Below are 21,533 nucleotides of genomic sequence, written 5' to 3' on the forward strand. Positions count from 1 at the left end.
ATTCGTGATAGCCTATACTTTACATTTAGTATAGTAAACATTGTAACACTCAATTAAGCACTTCCATGAAGGTTTTGGAGAGTGTGTGTGTCATGGGGAACAAGATGAATACTAACTCTAAAAAGAACTAGTCAAGAAGTGTATCTATTACATTGAATCCCTGATGTTTTTTTCATATCTATTTCTTAAGCTCCCATTTGGAGATAATTAGTTAACTTAAACCTGAAATTCAAAAACTGAGTTTTCAAAATTTTGCTTAGACATGCATTCTACTCTGAAAAAATTGAAGTCTGTCTGTGGAAGTCCCAAATACTAGTCTTTGAGCATCTTGTCGTAAAGGTTACCACTGACTCAACTTTGGGCCGTGTGTACTACTTATGAGATGAAACATGCGAAGCTGTGAATTGAGAGTCTTAGTATTCTCATGTGTGATTAAGACACTGACTTTGTAAGCGATGTATATATCTATCTTTGTATGAGTTTTATTAGTTAAATTGTCCCCCACATATCCGTCGACGGTGAATCACAGAGCTCGATACATTAGAATCTAGAAAGGAGTAAACTAAGAGACTGGAAGTATGTATTACCAAAATATTTTTTTAAAAAAAGTAAATAAAGAAAGTCTATCCATGAAGACTGTTACTTGTGCTTCGGCCAACTCTATCGTTGATGATCTTCTCATTCCATTTAGTCTCTATTGTAGTATTTTCATATTTTATTCTCAGGGGCTTATATCTTTTACTCTTCTAGGATATTTATTTTCTCTTGGATTCCACGAGATGGTTAGTGGGACACAACAGAAGTATTTCATATTAGGAACTTAAGCAATCCCGGAGCATTTCTTTAAAATACCATTTAAAATGTCTGTAAAATGTCAGAACATAATTTGTTAAAGCTCCATTTAGTAGGATACAAAAACCCTAATAATTGCTTATATCTTTTGTGTTGGAAAACTCTAAGGGTTATGTTAAGCTCACATGTAAAAATGAAGCACACTTAAGAGGTGTTGCATCATAGTACCATTTATGTACCATACTATCAATTGAAAAAGAGTTTAGTTGAATTATGATAAGCAGTGTATGGAGTTTCATGAAGTTTGGAGGTCAAACGTCCAAGAACATCTAAGATGTTGAAAGTTAGCCTAATAGGCTAACATTATTGATTTAGATAATGTTTGGGCATAACATATATGGAGGTATAGTGTTGAATATGCTAGCAATTGTACAACACATTGAAACATAATATGTGGAATTTAAATAATTATAAGTCTTACATTTTGTTTCTAAAATAGAATAAAGTATAAATAATTTTAAAAGAGGGACAACCAAAGTGACGTGAAGTTTTTTGTACTGCGTTTCTAAGTTCACATATGAGTTGATGATGTTCTTCTAGTCCTCTTGCATACTCTAAAGTAAATACTGCAGCATCTAAATTCATGCCAAAAAAATTAACAAAAATATACGTCGCTCGACGATAAGAGTCCTGCTTTCGCCGACCGAGGGGCCCAATCCATATTTGTCGTCCTAGTTAGATGCTAATAATGTATTAACATAATGTATTAACATAAATTAGAAGAGAAGAACGATAAGGGAGAAAAAAATCCCTAAACCCTAAACTCTATTAACATCTAACTCGTTTTTGGAAAGAACTTGACTAAATAGAAGTAATCGTACATTGACATACAATCCCTACATGTATACATTTATCTTTGTGTCATTATCACTCCTCCACCTAACACTACTCTTCACTATGTTTTCAAACTATAGTACCGTTTAGAAAGGTAATTCAACAAATCTAAGGTCACCATCACAACCATCCATATCAAATCTCATAAGTTACACTACATCTTTTTCCCTCCCTCAACCCAAAATTCTCAAAGAACGTGTAAGGAGTAACCACATGACTCTTGGCTCATATAAAAATGGGGACTATGACATTCTTTATTTTGTAAGGTAATATCAGGTTAGTATTCTTATGTCTCAAACCTGAAAGACTAATTAGGATTATTTGGTGTCATTTGCTCACATTCCTTGGACATCTTTTAAGAGCTACTTGTGCAATGCATAGGTGAAGTCTAAACCCTCTAGTGATGGTGCAATGTATCACCTTAAGGTCACAAATAAAGAAATACACACAACCTATATAAGACAAAACATATCCTTATATAAGCATAATACATCAAAGACACATTTAAGTAAAAACCTTAGGACATTACAGTAAGCTACATCAAGTCACACATATATTTTCTTTTTTGCATATACATCATTATTAGACCTTGTTCATGACCCAAATCATAGTCTAATAGTGCAATGAACATATGGATACCCATTAACCCATACATTATTAGTAAAAACTTCATGAGACCACAAACCTTAACATTCATTTCATACACAGACACTAAGTGAAGACAACTTTATTCATATCAATACAAGAACTTCATCATATAGTCATTTAGACCAACATAGTGTATAGAAGGATAAGACCACATCTTATAGATTTCATACCATGCAAATATTCATAATCAGTAGAAAAACACTACAAAGTCATGCATATGGACATAAGCATAAACACAAACATTACGTTATCTTCCTAGGACTTCCTAAGTAGCTCCTTGTGCAATGTCTAGATGTGTGCATTACTTCCACCTATCTTATGTAACATACCTTAAGTCCTCCTAGTTATGATCCTATTCATTTACTTCCATTTTCCATTTTACATTATGGAAACGATAGCCTTAATTGACACTAAGAAAATGGGTGCTAAACATGGAATTTGGTGTTGTAGAGCTTTACACCAATGGAAGGTGTTCTTACCTATCCAAGGTACAACATCAATATATGGTAGCTTATAAGTGATACCAAATTGCTAGATCCTATGTGGAAAGCATATTTATGAAACTTGGAGGTACATGTGAAAACCCTCTTTATACCAAGATGGGGGCATTATTGTTATTCACTTATGGAAACCCTATTTATGCCTATTGATGCAGTACGGTTATCAAGCTCATGAGATTTATGGTGACATACATTCCTTCATTGGGAAGGGACGCACACTCATATTCAAGTTTACTTGGTGCTAAGCTAAGTTCCCTTTAGTGAAAACCTTCACTAATATTACTTTATCAGTTCTTTCTCACATTGATTATACATTAGTCATTAGCACAATTAGTCAATAATACAGAAAAAGTCAGTAGTTAAAGACACCATGGCTTAGACTTAATCCTACTACAATTAGCCAAGAGGTCAAGATTACAGTGAACAATCATAGAATTACAACGGAGAGAAATTAAGGATCATGTCTTCAAGCAATAATACTCATTGTCTACCAAAAACATAGTTCATAATTATAACCTATTTTATGCATTACCTAAAATACATTTGACCATATACAACATCATGAACAAATTACCATAGAATCGAGATACAAGACAACCAACCTAACTTGAAGATCAAAAGTAACCATTTGATAGACTAGAAGAACTAGTTCAATATATATAAGCCTTCTTTACTTTGATCATACAAGATTAATAATTACTATCCAAATTATGAACTTAAAACAGTATCTAAAATCATCATCACTTATTCAAAATCAACATTAAATCATAAGAAGACAATGTTACAAAGAATTATGGAAAGACTAAACTAAACATGTTCAAATCTTCATACATTGATCCACATGGATTATTCATCATCAATTCAATACGAATTCTTGTAAACAATGGTATATATAACAACTTCAACGTGATAGAATCGCAAATTAATCAATAATAAGTAAAGATCAAAAAGCCCATGCAAGAAATAAATCGATTTATGGAGAGAACATGGTTTATCATTAAATTGTATTAAAAATCACGTTCAGACCAATACATTAACATCAACTTATCAAGATTTAACCATTAAAAATGTTTTGAGAAAGAACCAAAGGATAGATTGAAGAAGAAGAACTTGATCATGTTTTTCTCTTTGAGAACTTTGAGATTAACTCTCTAGATGGAAGGATAACTAGATATGATGGATGACCATACAATTATCTACATTAAAATCTCTAAAACTTGGTGAAGAAATTTTGACAATCCAAGCTCCAAACTGTTCTTTCCCTTAAACAACAATGGAGGTTTCTAGAGAGAATATTATTGGAGGGAAAAGTCTTATTTGGTGAATTGTATTGGGAGTATGGTTTATCACTCTTTTGATCCCTTATATACACCAAAAAATATCTAATTAAACCGATTAGGGTCAGGTTAGGACGTGGACTGAATTTCCCATTCACCCCTTAGTTAAAAAGTTTGCCAGGCACCAGTTGAAGGCCACCACCGACGGACCATAGGTCAATCAGCGGGCCGTCTATGACTTCTGTCTATTGGTCCTTGGACTGATCTTTTGTCGAACCTTGACCAGGATAAGATTCCATCAACAAGACCCCACCAACGGGCCGTTGGTCAACCAACTGGCCACTGTTTGGTCCGTCGATTGACCCTACCATGACAGTGTCTTGACAACCCTTGGGTCCTTCTTGTGGGCCGTTTTGTGGGGACCTATAGTGGTCGTACCCAGAAGTTTCCAACGTAAGTAAATTCTTACCAACATTTAGACCTCCCACATAAGTTTCACCCAAAACAAATATCCAAAACTCGTCGAAATAGTCTATGCCCCATCAAGACACACTTTAGCGTCTTCAAGGCTGTCTTTCGAACACCTTGGACGTTCTTGGTCGTTTGACCTCCAAACTTCTCCAAACTCTATATACCATCTTTAGATATTATTATAACTAATTTTACGACTTTATACACTGATGACATGGAATATATAAACACGTATAGACACATGAGGCACATCGGTGACTAGTCGTCGAACGTCTTAGTCGTCCTTTGACGTTTGACTTCCAATAAACTCAAACTTTACGCATAGACTGTAAACCATATTATAAGTAATTTTAGGAAATTATATTTTTAAGACAAACATGTTAGGCTCTAGAAAACCTAACTCATTTTGGGGTCTCTCATTTGGGGGTCTTAGAACATCCCCTACTTTGGAATATTTGTCCTCAAATTACACCTAGAATACTTTAAACACCACTAGAACTTCAATGCATCATAGAGAATTTCATCATATTTATAACATCATCAAATTATTTTAGCACTCAATACACACAAGCAAGCAAAACATTCATTCACTCACACTTTAATGTATCAAACACAAAGGCTGTTATCATGTTCATAGGAGGAACATTTTTCTCCTAATCATAACATGGTCAGTACACTTCAATTTATTTTGAGGTCATCTTGCAACTATTCTTTAAGTCAAGCTTAGTCATATTTCCATAACGCTCAAGAAACAATTAGGCACTCATACTTCAATGCACATAGACTTGAGTTTATTGAATCAACAAAGATCTTTATTAGTTATACCAAGTTCCATGAAGGTCAAACTCAACCATACCATTCTTAGTGGCATCCATGGAGGAATGTACTTCTCCTCAACACACTTACATGTATCATGACTTCCCACCTAGGCAAAGTACAACGTTAATTTCCTCTTCAATGAGAAATTCTAAACTTTTAAACTGAGGCATGATTATTTTTTCTCCCTAGTGAAGTCCAAATGGTAGATCACACCAAGTACATCAAAACAAATAAGATGTAATTTTACAAAATGTCAATTTCAAACATAGTACTCACCTTCACACTAAGCATCTTTTGAGAAGAATAACACAAATCATAGGGACATACATTAACACTTAGCTAAATATGCTTTCAGTTTTCAAGAGTGAGCCTTCAATTATGCATTCCAAATAATAAAAGTCACATAATTTTAAAGAGACTCTACACTTTTCATTTATAAGAGACTCAACGTCTCATAATAAGGTTAAACATTTCAAAAATTTAACATGATAAAACGTTCAAACATTTTCTTTTATTCACTTTGGAATCTTAAAATATCCTTAAGGTAATGTTCAATGATACATAGCAACCAATAAAGGTCATGCAATTCATACTTTCTGCAAAACTCAATTCACAACCAAACTTACCAAGAATTTATTATATTCAAGCTCATGTAATAATAGAAGGACAAGGTAGAAAATACATACGTAAACCCAATTAAGAGTAACTTAATCCAAACTTAAGAGGATCTTTACCTAACAACGTTCATTTTCATCACTTAAAAGTGACTACCATTTTAAAAGAAGATACAATAAGTTATCATAGGAACACCAAGGCATTTTAAACCTTATCATATAGGCAATTTATCCCCAATTATCAGGTTAGGTCATACTATTTCACCACATAGAGTTTTCATACAATACAATAGACACCAAGGACAGACATCATTAGGGGTAACAACATAGGAGACTTAGTTTTAGGACTCTTCTTTTCTTTCAACATTTATATAAGGCAACTTCTAGGTCAAACAAAATAACATCATCACCCTACAAAGATGAGAGTACTCCCGTAAAAAATTCAAGGTAAACACCAATTTCACAACATCAAGGGACTCACAACACAATAAGAAGTTAGAAACGAATCTATGACTAATCATGACATAAGACTCTCATTCTTCATTCCTAATAGCTAATCTCCTTTTAACATTCATTATCATGTTAATATGCATTAATTCTATACACAATTCAACAACCTTCAATCAAAGAACAATTTAATTGATTCCCCAAAAATTTCACAGTAAACTTCCTATTATTACAATGAACATGCTTCCAAGTTCTAAAAATGCAACATTTAGGAAATTGATGGGAAAATCATGACAATATGAGATACAAGACTTTAACAAAGGCAAGCATACTATCATCACACCTAGGATAAAGTTTATACAAAAGACTCCAATCAATACTAGGCAACTTATCAAGGAAAATATGTATACAAAAGGAAACATTGAACACCTTTAAGTAAAAAATAGTAGGGTAGCATGATTCCATATGTAGTCGCTAAGCATTTCAAGTTCAAATCATATTATAAGGCTACCATCATGCAAAACCATATAGTAACACTTCATTAAAAAGAAGCTCATATCAACAATACTAACTTTTAACATTGTTTGACTATATCATAACATGCATTACTCAATATTATATGTTATTTAACAGAAAGTTTCATTTATAGACATAATTGGTATCACATCATCAAACATACAAAAATTCACCTTCACACATACTCATTAAAAATATAAAACAAAGATAAATATTTAAACTCACCTTTTCTCACCCAAGTATAGAGAAGAATCTTATTAAAGCAATCACATCTAAAAACCACCAGACAAGAAAACCTAAGAGACGGATCTTATAGAGTTAAATTCTATGGCACAATATGAGAGTGAAGAAGAAAGGAAGAAAGGAAAATTTGTATTCCTATATCCACTCGTACCATTTGATGTTTCGTGACTCACCACCAATGATACAAGACTCTACTAAACATGACGTATGAGACTTCTTGGACCCTAAACTATTTTATAAAACCCGTTTCTCTAATACCATGTTTGTCACAAATGGGGAGCACTTCCTAGAAGTAAGATGCCATACTTCACCTATGGCAGGTCTTAGAAGAGCCTATAGTTATTATTCATCACATTGACATAGTAAATTTAGCGAAAAATTAAAAACTTTTCATAACACATCATACGTTAGAAACTTGACTTCATATATATATATATATATATATATATATATATATATAACATTTAAGTCATAATACATATTTAGACCTTAAGCCTCATTTCCATATTAGACTCAACAAACTTAGAATAATTTAGGGACAAGACCATTAAAACATAAGACAAACTATAAAAAGTCAATAAACTTTACATTAAGACATGAGTAGGGAATCCTTCGAATTTAAGGACCCATTTCCTTGAGCTTGGGAATCAAACATCAAGCTCATCAGTAATATACATCCTTTAAGAATCCATAACCTACATTTTGTGAAAAAGTAGAGAAGAATGGAGTCCGCGAAGGATATAATAAGTATGACAACCATGAAAAAAATATGCATTTAAAAGGGACATTTTCTTGAAAACATACTTCATTCTTTTTGAGTAAATCCTCATAAAAACTTTACACAATAGCATTTATATCATTCACATAATTTATACAAACATATTCGAATTTCAAACATCACATAAGATTACATGTTAAATTTATGACATTTTTGAGTCACATTACAGTGAGCTCTTTTTTCCCTTAACAGTGAGCATTATGTCCTTTTATTCATTAACTTCCCAAGTAACCCTCTAGTGATACTTGGTGCAATGTTTCACCTAAAGTTCATAAAGAAATCATACATACAACCTACATAAACCAACATATATCCTCATAAAATCATAATACAGCAAAGACAAATTTAAGTCAAAACCATAGGACATTACAGTAAGCTACATCAAGTCACACATAAATTTGTTTCTTTGCATATATATCATTATTAGACCTTGTTCATGACCCCAATCATATTCTACTTGTATTATTAACATATGGAGCCCCATAACCCCATACATTCTCAGTAAACCCTTCACGAGACCACAAACCTTAGCATTAAATTCATACATAAACAGTAATTGAAGAAACCTCTATTCATGTCAATACTAGAACTTCATCATATAGTCATTTAGACAAATATATTGTATATAAGGATAAGATCACATCTTATAGAATTCACATCATGCACATATTCATAAAAAGTAGAAAAATACTACAAATTCATGCATATGGAAATAAGCATAAATATACACATTAGGTCACCTTCCTAGGAGTTCCTAAGGAGCTACTTATGCAATGTCTAGATGGGTTCATTACTTCCATCTATCCTAAGTAACCTCTCTTAAGTCCTCCTAGTTAGGATTCTATTCCTTTATTTCCATTGTCCATTTTACTCTAGGGAAACTATAGCCTTGACTGACACTAAGATCATGGCTGCTAAACATGGAATTTGGTGTTGTAGAGACTTACACCAATGGAAGGTTTTCTTAACTAGCCAAGGTAGAACATTAACACATGTTAGCATACTATGGGATATTACATTGCTAGATCCAATGTGAAAAGCATAGTTATGGAACGTTGAGGTACATGCAAAAACACTCTTTATACAAAGATGGGGCATTATAGTTATTTACTTATGGAAACATAAGCCTATTGAAGAATTGTGCTTATAAACCTCATGAGACTTATGGTGACCTACCTTCCCTCATTAGGAAGGGTCACACACTCGTATTTAAGTTTACTTGGTTCTAAGCTAAGTTTCCTTTATTGAAAACCTTCAGTAACATTACTTTATAAAATATAGGATTAGGAGATTCATCCCCTCATATTGTTAGATCATAGGTCATACATGAAAGTTCATATACCTGAATCATGTGACAAGATCCTTTCAATTCGACATAGCATATGTATAAGCACTATCTAGTTTAGGATACACTTGAGCACACCTTTCAAGGATCCTGTATTGACTAGACCATCACTCATGTTTGTATGTAGATATATATGTGTTAAGACCGGAAATAAGCAGGTGTAAAAGCGGTATTTAGCAATGCAAACCTCGAAAGACCAGGAGTAAGAAGACAAAGAGAAATCTACCAAAAGACACAAAGATTTAACGTGGTTCGGTCAATCGACCTACGTCTACCTAGGAAATGAGCAATCCACTATAAATATGAGAGTACAAAATACAGAGAGAAACAACCTCAGCCAATTCATTCGGAATGCATGGGAGGTTCACACAAGTGATAACGTATCAAGCTTGTGACATATAAATTCTCCCCCTAACCAAAACTCTCAAGCCCTTAAGACTACATTGTGAATGATAATTAAGTTAGAAGGAACATGCCTCTATTTATAGAGTCCTAAACCTTTTCCTACAAGAAAAAGGATTAGTCAATCCAAAACCTTTTCTACAAGGAAAACCTATTTATTGTAAGAAATTATGGCAAATAAAACCCAACAAGTCTCCCCCTTGTCCTGAATTTCTGACAAAATAAATTTGTCCACCTTCTTGACCTAATCTTTAACAACTTGCTTCTCCTCTCCATAATCTCCTTCAAAATTTATGTCTTAACACAAAGAATCTCTATGAAACAATATCTCTATGAAAATCTTCATTACTGTCAAAAATATTACTGCTAGAACTACACCGCCAAGATGAACACATCTTTCTAACCTGGTTCAATGATCGATTATCTAACCACTGAACCTGACTCCGTCATTGAATCTGGCTCTGATACCACTTGTTACGACCGAATATAAGAAGGTGTAAACACGGAAGCTAGCAAAGCAAATCTCGAAAGATCATGAGAAATAAGACAACGAGAAATATACCAAAAGACACAATGATTTAACGTGGTTCAGTCAATCGACCTACGTCCACAAAGGAGATGAGCAATCCACTATAAATATGAGAGCACAAAATACTGAGGGAAACAACCTCAACCAATTCACTTGGAATACATGGGAGGTTCACACAAGTGATAACGTATCAAACTTGTGACCCATAAATTCTCCCCCTAACAAAAACTTTCAAAGCCCTTAAGACTACATTGTGAATGCTGATTAAGTTAGAAGGAACATGCCTTTATTTATAGAGTCCTAAACCTTTTCCTACCAGAAAAAGGATTAGTCAATCCAAAACCTTTTACTAAAAGGAAAACCTATTTATGGTAAGAAATCAGGGCAAATAAAACCCAACAAATCTCCCCCTTGGCCTGAATTTCTGAAGAAATATATTTGTCCACCTTTTTACTTAATCTTCAATAACTTTATTCTCCTCTCCATAATCTCCTTTTCAAAATTTGTGTCTCAACACAGGGAACCTCTTTGAAGCAATTTCTCCGACAAAATCTTCATTACTGTAAAAAAGGTTGTGGCTAGAACTACACACGCCAAGATGAACACCTCTTTCTAACCTGGTTCAATAATCGATTATCGAACCACTAAACATGACTACGTCATTGAATCTTGCTCTGATACCACTTGTTAGGACCGAAAATAAGTAGGTGTAAATGCGGAAGCTAGCAAAGAAAACCTCAAAAGACCACGAGTAAGAAGACAACGAGAAATATACCAAAAGACACAAAGATTTAACGTGGTTCGGCCAATCAACCTACGTCCACAAATGAGATGAGCAATCCCCTATAAATATGAGAGTACAAAATACAGAGGGAAACAACGTCAACCAATCCACTCGGAATACATGGGAGGTTCACACAAGTAATAATGTATCAAAATTGTGACCCACAAATTCTCCCCCTAACCAAATCTCTCAAAGCCCTTAAGACTACATTGTGAATGCTTATTAAGTTAGAAGGAACATGCCTTTATTTATAGAGTCCTAAACCTTTTCCTACAAGAAAAAAGATTAGTCAATCCAAAAATTTTTCCTAAAAGGAAAACCTATTTATTGTAAGAAATCAGGGCAAATAAAACCCAACAATATGTGATCAAACCTTTCACATAACACATTAAGTCACAAATGTTCATACATTCATATTCATACATATAGAAACCAAAACTAGATTTATCCTATCAAGGTAGCATGTGCAATGCATAGGCAAAGTAGGATACCCTTGCCCATTCTAGTACATCTATCAAGTCATCCTAGCTAAGAAAGAACATATCATACTTTTATAAACTTCATCTTAACATTCATAGTAGTAGACACTAGTGAATATGAGAACTACTTCTCATTTAGAAACCATGACCTATACTACTTGAAATATGCATTTAAAGTGAGTGTGTGTGTACATTGGTCAACATGATCAAATAATGGCAATCAAGAACACATTGAGGCATCCACTGTTTTACAACATAATACTACATCAAGCATAGACCACATAACAAAAAATAGCATAGGAGAGTAGCCATTTTCATCTTACACTTAAAGACTCTTCACTTGTGTTATTCAAGCATTCACAGGGGTACATAGGTAAGGGATTATTACCCATTTTTACTCATCAATGATAGAACATATACATTACCCTAATATATATATACACATGCTTGTACAATATCCATACAAGCTAAATCACAACTAGAATAGGAAAGCACGCATACACTTCTCATACTGTCATAGTCATAACCAAACAATCATATATCATTAAGTTTGCCTTCAAAGCAATGACCAAGCAAACTTACTAAAATTTCTGATACCTATTTGATCTTATAAACTCATCACATTATATTTCTGAATATGTATTCAACTATATACAATACTAATCTTAGGTCATTTTAAATAATTTCATAACATAGTCCTATAGATAGGCTTGGACTTTAGGAAAACGTCATGGTTATACATAGGTTGACATATGAGATGTTGACAGAGTGCTAGACCTACTAATATTGAGTGTTACAGAGTCGATACTCGAAGATGGGATAACCTACATATATTGTATCTTACTTGATAACCTAATATGGATAAAGAGTAGCTAATGAACATAGATAGCCTTATTGAATATAGCTTTACTAACAAATATCCTATAGGGTAGTTAAATGATAACTATGTACTTCCATTATAGGTAATTTACATATCATATAATATTAGGCATATAAGGACTCCTTTTTTGTTGACTTAAAGAAATCAAAGAATCCAACAAATATAAATCAACATAATACTTACCCAAACTAGCATTTCATGATACATGGTATCATAATACATACTTATATAAGTCTATTAAGGACCTACCAATACATGGCATCATTACTTATACTTGGAAATGTTGCATACACCTATGTTAGAGACAATCCCTAAACTAGATTTTTCTTTCATAGAAAAACAATAGGCATATTGCCACTATGATGCAGCAAATAGGTTCAAGCGAGGTTTCAAATTGGGAAGGAATTATAGAGACTATTAAAGTTACCGTCAAAGGAGAGATAAATTTTTTGGGGCACGTCCCCATTGATTATTAGGTGAATATGAAAAAAAGAGGTGATCGAGCATTTGAAGGGCAGAGATAAGGATTCACCACCTCCATGTTGGGCATGCTTTAAGGAAACCTTCTTGGGTGTTTCTTTCCTCGGGAACTTAAGGAATAAAAGGTATGGGAGTTCCATACTTTGAAATAGGATCCCTTAAGTGTTCATTAATATTGGTTGAAGTTCACCAAGCTATCTTGCTATGCTCCTGAGATGGTTAAGGATATGAGGAGCAGAATGAGCCTTATTGTCGCTGGCTTGGGTCGCGCTACAAGGTAAAAAGTAGGGATACAATGTTTATTGGGAAAATGGACATTTCAAGGTTAATGGTCTATATGCAGCTACCGGAGGAATAAATGCTTAGGGATAGAGAGGAATTTAAGAGAAGAAGAGTTAATACAGGGAATGAGTCTGGGCTGCAAAAGAATGATGCACACAAGTAATGCTTGCAACAAAAGCAGAAGGGTCCTGCTCCATCCGCTGCTACTGCACCTACGCCTAATTGAATATGCCATATAGGCTCAACACAAGGCCAAGGTTTGACTACTCAAATGTGTTTGCGGGTTTATGGACATTTCATTGTATTCTTTTGTTAACTGTGTTCTAATACTTTATTATGATTCCATATATTGGATTATAGTATTTGAATGTGTGAATTATCTCGAATGATTTTGAAAATGGTTTTCTCTAATAAATAATGGATTTGGAAATCTACCGGTCTTTAAAAATCATTGGAAAATGATGAACAAAGGCTCATTTTCCGTCCTAGTTAGATGCTAATAATCCTATATTTTATATTTTGCCTTGTAACTTTTAAAGAGTTGAATAATGGAATTGAACATAACGTATAAACATAAATTAGTCTTTCATTTTAACGCACGAGTTAATATATTTAAATGGCTAACTATGAAATTGACATGGTTACAATGGCATGTGAGTCTTGCTAAGATGATATAAATAGGAACATACCTTGTTCGGGTAACTCATGATAAATGTAAACTTGTAAATGTTATAACGGGGTCTTAAAGAGAGTTCCATCGTATCATGGAGAAGATGTAAAGTCCGTGTGACTCATTAGCTGAAAACTCATTTGTTGATGCAGGAGGTTCGTGTCCTAAAATATATGAGCTACTTGTGCTATGTATATGTGACATCTCAATCCTTATTTTGTAAGAGACCCTATATTAAAGATATTTGTGAAGAATTAACCTTTAATCAATTTCAAGACTCACAAAATTAGCATATGGAATATTGCGCTTCGTCAAATTCTAAACCTACTACATGAGTTTATGTCGGTCAAATGGCCGCGAATTGGAGGAATAACACTTCAATACACAGATTAAGATTCACAACTACAATTAGAAAAACTATGTCAATAGAAATAAGAGAGTTGGGCCTTATTTTTTTCATCTACAAATCGAGAATCTGGCGATAAATAAGTTGGAGGTAGTATTTGACATATTGAGGAAATGATGTAGGTGATGTTTGAGAGTGTTAAAGAGATGTAGATTGGCTTGTCTAGAATTGGTCAAAAAGTGGATGTCCATGCAGTGTCAATCAACATCATGAATTTGCATCAAACCTATTCATCATCTTCTACATAATTTCCTCAATATGTGACACATTAGATCCAACTTAACTATCGCCAGATTCTTGATTTATAGGTGACACAAATAATGCCCAACTCTCTCATTGTTTTTAGATGAAGCCAATTCAACACACTGAGTGATAATCATATATAACTTGGGAATATTAGAGTTATTTAATTAAGTTTCAAAATGTCTTTCAGGTTTCTAATTTTCATGCCTAGCGGTTTATTTAGAGATTTCCGATCTTTGGTGAAACCTCATGGTTCGAAGATGGACTGTTATTGTTTCATTTAATTTTATGTATGTCACTTTTAAAAAATGTATGGTCTAGACCCAATTTCATTCTATTATAATGGATGGCTATATTGAGACAATTATTTTAGACTTCGACTTTTCTTTTATATAACTATATTGGACTATTGTTTTATTCTTTTTGTTCAATATCATATGTTATGATATCTAAGTGTCTTGTATCGGTTATTTCGGGTGAAAGGTTAACGAGTAAACACTCTATAACAAAGACATTAAAGGAACATAATTGCCTTTAGGGACTTCACATAAATTTTGTTCCCTATGATAACTCCCATGCATCACAATGTGCAATGTGAAAGTAGCATCCCTTAGATTAAGCACACCACTTTCATCTTCATAAACTTCATCATAAAAGGCATAATCTAATCTTTTTTCTTAACATTAGACATTAAGTCTCATATATTCATTTTTTATCACATAATGACTCATTCATACAGTTCATCTAAATATACACAAAGACTCCCTCCAAACGTCGACTTGTGCTATGGATAGTTCGCGTCTCATACCACCACCATCCCTGATTAGTACACCCTTTAGAAGACTTAGTTCATTACATTCTTTTGTGGGGGCTAGAATTAACCGACATACACCATGAGATGAAGACATGGAATCCAGGTATTAAACCCTACAGGATGAGGGATCCCCACTTACCTAAGGTAAGGTCATTATTGAACCTTTACATGGCTTCTCCATTAGCTACTCCCATGTGAGCACATACTTAAGGGGCGAGGAGAATGCTTTTAAGTGACTCATTCTCTACTACAGATGAGTATTCATCTCAAGAGGTATATTTTATACAACATCTCTATTCATCCATTGTAACCACCCCTTCTTCAAAACCTCTTGGTACTAAGCATAACCCCCACCCCCACCCCACAAAGTCTTAAACATTCATTACTAAAGGTTAAGGGATAACTATTGGACACCATTTGTCAACTGACAAAGGGTATCCATCCTTCAAACTGTCTTAGAAATGTCTTTGTGTAATTGTTTTTTGTATTATATACAGAAGGGAATAATTAAAATGTACCCCGATTGACAGCAAGTCATGAAAGAGACCCCTATTATTTTTTATACAATCTTCCTTCAATGTTAGTAATGAAGAGGAATAACATGCAGAAACATTCATACAACCTTATACACAAATGAAGAATGATAAGTCATGTACTTAAATTTTATTGAGGTTTAGAACACGTATAAGTTTAACATCCTTTAGATCTACTTGTGCAATACATAGGTGAAGTCTCAACCCCCACCTACACTTAGCAACTTCCCTTAGGTTATCCTAGTTAGGATCTAGTTCTATACTTCAACTATCCATTTTACATTAGGGAAGCCATAGACTTAACCGGCACTAAGAATAGGTACCTAGTTTATGTTACACAAGGCTCTGTGTTAAACTACACCATCTATTGTCCCTTATTTAATTAATTCAAGTACAGACTCGACCACCTTTGGGTCCTCTACCGAAAAGTTAATTTCTCCCTATTTGTTCTCGAGTTCTTCCTCTCTGTGTGGAAATACATGATTGAGTTTAAATAGATGGTCCACTTGGACTTGAGCTTGAAAGGAAACAAGTGTAACCTTGAGTTGAATTTAAGCACTAGTCACCCACAAAAAAATCATGCTTTTCAATGTTTTGATCATGATATGTATTAGTCTTCTCGTTGTACAATATTGAACTTTGATATGATTTTAGGTAAAACTCATCTACCTTGTTCATGTCATTTATTTTTTTACTCGATATGGCACCCCAATTAAAATTCAAATTCTTTAGCGCCCACATTGTTGTATGCTCTAGTTTACCGACAAAAGGAATGACTTCCTATATACATTTTTATAGGGGGGAATACCAACAGGAGTCATTAATGCGGTTTGATACGCCTATAGAGCATCATCTAGCCTTCCTAACTAGTCGGTTCGGTTGCTGTTTAAAGTCGTTTCAAAGATTTACTCTGTCTCTCTATTTTACACTTCAACCTGCCCTCTAGAGTAGGAATTGTTAGGGGTAGCTACATTTTGACAAACACTATATTTCTCTAGCAACGCCTTGAAAAACTTATTACAAAAGTGAGAACCTCCAGCAGTTATAATTTCCCTAGTTTACAAAATCTTGAGAACATACTCTTTTTCAAGAATGTGGTGACTCTCTTACCTAAACACACTAAAAAGTTCTTAGATAAAAGTTTCCGTAAACCATTAAATTACACCCAAAATGCCTCTGCATACACACACACATACACACTCTTATATAAGTTAGATGAAGTCAATCCTTACATTAGGGATCAATCCTAGAGGATATGAACCTTGTATCAAAGAAATATGAAATATGTTTCTAATTATGTCAAACTAAAATTGTAGAACTCAATATTGGTAGAATATTCAACACTATACCTCCTATCTTCTATGCCCAAACATTATCTAAATCAATAATATTAGCCTATTTGGATAACTTCAAATGTATTGACATTTTTGGAATTTGACCTCCAAAATTCATGAAACGCCATACACTGCTTATCATAATTAAACTACAATATTTTTCAATTGATAATAAACTAATATAATTTTGTAACTACTAGATTTATTAACAAATATTTATTTGTAGTTGTATGATAAACTTCATCATACAAGACATAATCTTATCATGCTTGCTAAACACTATACATAAGGTCACATAACTTTATTTATATCATGTAATAACTCAATCATTCATTGCATATAAGACAATCCAAGACTTCCCTCTCAAGTGCCTACTTGTGCAATGGATAAATAGCGTCCCATACCACCACTATCTCTAAGTAGTACAATCTTTAGAAGACTTAGTTCATTACATTCCTTTGTGGAGGAAAAAGGTTGCTAACAATTTGAGAATGAGTTCAACATGAACATCATGTTAATGAAAAAAATGTGATCACAACTTCTATGAAGACGATTGGCACTCAAGGCAAGTTTGACCCATTTTAAAGGTCAAACGTGCCCCGAAGTGCACATACCCCGCATTTCGGAAGGACCTACTATATGAGTGTAAGTCACCTAGCAATGATCAACATGTTGCCTTCTTTAGGAAGTTAAGGTTTGACCATATGCTCGTCAGTATCAAAGATTTGTCAATGAACATTAATTTCCTTCTTAAGGTAGTTAAGATTTGACTTGGGAAAGCTGGAAAAAGAGTGGCACAAGAAGACAATTGATGTCTAATTGTCGCAATCTAAGAATTCATGAACAAAGAGAGAGAAAAATCTTGCATTTCGGAGGACTTTTTTCATTGTTTTCATTTTTATTTTCATTTATTAGGATGATCGGGTGTCTTGTCCTGACATCCACCTCAGTTATTAGAGGCTTCATAGATAGACACTTAGATGTATGTTATCCTTACATTGTCATTTTTTATGTACTCAGACTTTACTTGCCATATGTATAAATTGAATGTTTTATTTTTAAAAATGTTCTAGTTATCTCTTAACTAGTTGAATTAGTAGATTTTAATCCATGTATTTTTTGTTTTTGTCTTCTGATACATTCAGAAAGTCATGCAAAAGGTTTCCTTTGGTAAAATAATGGTTCTTGAGTACCGGCCACGTCCACGGTGTAGGCTCAAGGCATGACGATATTCAAGGAAGCTAAATCCAAAAACAACAATAGTGGAAGCATAATGATATGTTCAATATAAAAATCTCTCAATACCTTATTTGGCAGCTGAAAATTTACCCTCTTTGACAGTGGTATCAACTCCATTGGTGTTCAGTCTGTTGAATGTAAAATCTAAGAGTTACAAAGTGTACTATGGAAAGGTATCTAACAATTTGTGTGTCGTCAATCAACGTGAATCAGAAAATGTTATCAATTTGATCTAAACAATAGAATAAATGGTGTGAAGGATATAACAATTTAATATATTATATCTACATAAGAAATAATGCATGTGTGATCAAATTTAATTAAGTTGATGATACCAATAAAAATTATCATACAAAAACATTACATAATATTAAGAGAATTAGGGGAGCACACCACCCATTCAATCTCACCTTTTCAATCCATAGCTAAATCATCCATTTTAATACAAATAGGCCCTTACCAATGTCCATAAACATCAATTCAATACATAAATACTAATACACAATTAATCTAAGTGAATTCAATATAGATTTATCAATCTATGACAAATTAGACATAAGTTGAATACAATTCTTACACCAATCAATAGCTTCTAGAAAACTACACTAGAATTCAAAAGCATTAAGTCAATATAAATTCAATAAGCTTAATAGTCAATGGATCAAAGAATATAAAACACTCAATTGATCAAATTGAAACAGCCTATAAACCAATCAATTATAATGTAAAGATTATTAAAGAGCCAATAACTATCGACACAAATTCATCAACATCAAAGAATGATCAAATCACTGATATTTTAGTCAAACTGAGAGATTTGTGAAGGTCAACGGTTCATGGAGAATTTCATTGGAAAACATCAATTATATATCAATAAAGTTTGCATACAACATCAACCATCTATTGTAACCACCTAGAGAGCAGAAGGTAATATGACTTTATGCTAGTTTGTGTGTAAGGAATACCCATAATTCAAGACAACATATTGCGATTAGATTGATTTGTACCTCTTCTGTACATATTGCGCTAATATGCATTGCACAAGTAGCTTTTAAACTAAGTAATTTTATAAGTTAAGAGCAATGAAGTTGCTCTTATCCATTATCGTCTAGTTGAAAAAAGAATGAATTTTATATCCATTCAACGTCTCATGTTCATAGATTAATTCAACCCATGAGAGATATGAATTTGATGATTAATTCTTATTTGAACCATGTTAATAAGTATTCATAGCGTTAGGGTTTACATAGATTTTATCACATTAGATTTGCGTACCTCGGACTAGAAGGCATTCTGAGTCTATGCTAGTTTAAAGAATTCCCCAATATAGCTACTAAATGGAGCCAAATCATATTATCACATAGTATAGCTCAACGACACATTATTGTCTTATATGTGTTATTTTTCTGCATAAGGCTTTGTATCCTAAATCCTAATCAATGCCTCACCATCGAAGGGGCGTAGGTGACGCTATTGGCTGTTTATTGAGGGTCGTTGGTTGACATTGCCAAGGCAGTGTCTCGAAAGACTATGGTTCATTCTTGAGGGCCTTTTGTAGGGCCTTCGCGGATTCATACCCGGATATTTCAAACATAAATATATACCTTAGCATGTCAAGGACCTTGCAAATAAGTTTAACAAAAAACAAACACTCGTAACAGATCCAAACATGCTAGGCACACTCAAGTCACACATGCACGTCTCTAGGGCTAACTTTCGAACCTCTGGGACGTTCTTAGACGTTTAACCTATAAACTTCATAAAACATAGAATGCTTCATATTATAATCATTATTACTCATATAAGGACTTCATAAGCCAATGATACACATATAAGCACATAAAAACACCTAAGACCTCTTGGAAACTAGTCGTCGAACGTCTTGGTCGTCCATTGACGTTTTACTTTCAAATCTCCTAAATCTTTAGAAACTGCTTCACTAAAACCTTAGAACCCATTTTAGGATTTCAAAATAACAAAACACAAACGTTAATCTCTAGACATCTTAACTCATTTTGGAGGTCTTACAATCACAGGACATAGATCATACACAACCACATTGGCCTTGTCAGAGTGGTAGAGAACACTCATGCCATAATCTTTCAAAAATCAAACTGCTTCATTGTCTGAGATCCATATCCCTTAGAGTAAACACATATTGAAGACTCTTGTGGTCTATATACGCATCAATATGAAAACTTATGACTTACCACCCGAACAAGGAATAACATAGTATAACATAGCATCAATAGTTGTAATCATCATATTTAGAAATACAAACTTGGCATTGAATCCATCATTCGCCTTAGTGAACAAGAAAGCATAGACAACATCACACCATTTAGCTAAGGAGGCAAAACAATCTTCATATTACATTCAAGACTTCTAACCTTTGTTATTGAAACATTCACATAGGGGTAGGGGGTAGGGGTCATCAATCCTTAATACTTCATTAACGGCAGAACCTACACATGATCTTTCAGATAACATTCACATGGTAATGATATATAGTAACGTAACCTAGATTCATAACTAAACTAGAAAACTAGGCACCAGTTACAATAAGGTGATCATCATAACCCCTCATTAATATATTCATCAATTTGCCTTCAAGACCATGGTTAACACACATATAATGATAATAAGGTAAATATCGCCACCATAAGTGGACCATACCATACAATGCCATACAAGGCTTCATCGACTACTATAACATAGAAATGTGGGGAGCAAGAGTAGACCTTACTAATTCATCAACCCTTTTTTATCAACATTGATCAATACACCCTTTCATAAATAATACATATATAGAGATGTGACTAAATGTACTTTAAGCATGAAATAAATGATGTACAAGTCGATACAAGATAATGATACAACTAGTGCAAAATATTACCGTTGTTCTAGAGAATAGATAGGCATAGATTATCAATCAAGATTCATCAATAATGTACATGGAGGGAACTAACCAAAGAAACCAATGACTAAACAAGAACCTACTTCAATTGTCAATAAACTCAAATTCACTCTCAGCATGCTTCATATTTGGACTTCATGGAAGATAAATTTATGTAGGTTAATCCTATTCAAACTATCATGCATTGATCCACATTG

This window comes from Solanum lycopersicum, chromosome 6 (assembly GCF_036512215.1).
Source record: "Solanum lycopersicum chromosome 6, SLM_r2.1".
Taxonomy (NCBI): Eukaryota; Viridiplantae; Streptophyta; class Magnoliopsida; order Solanales; family Solanaceae; genus Solanum; species Solanum lycopersicum.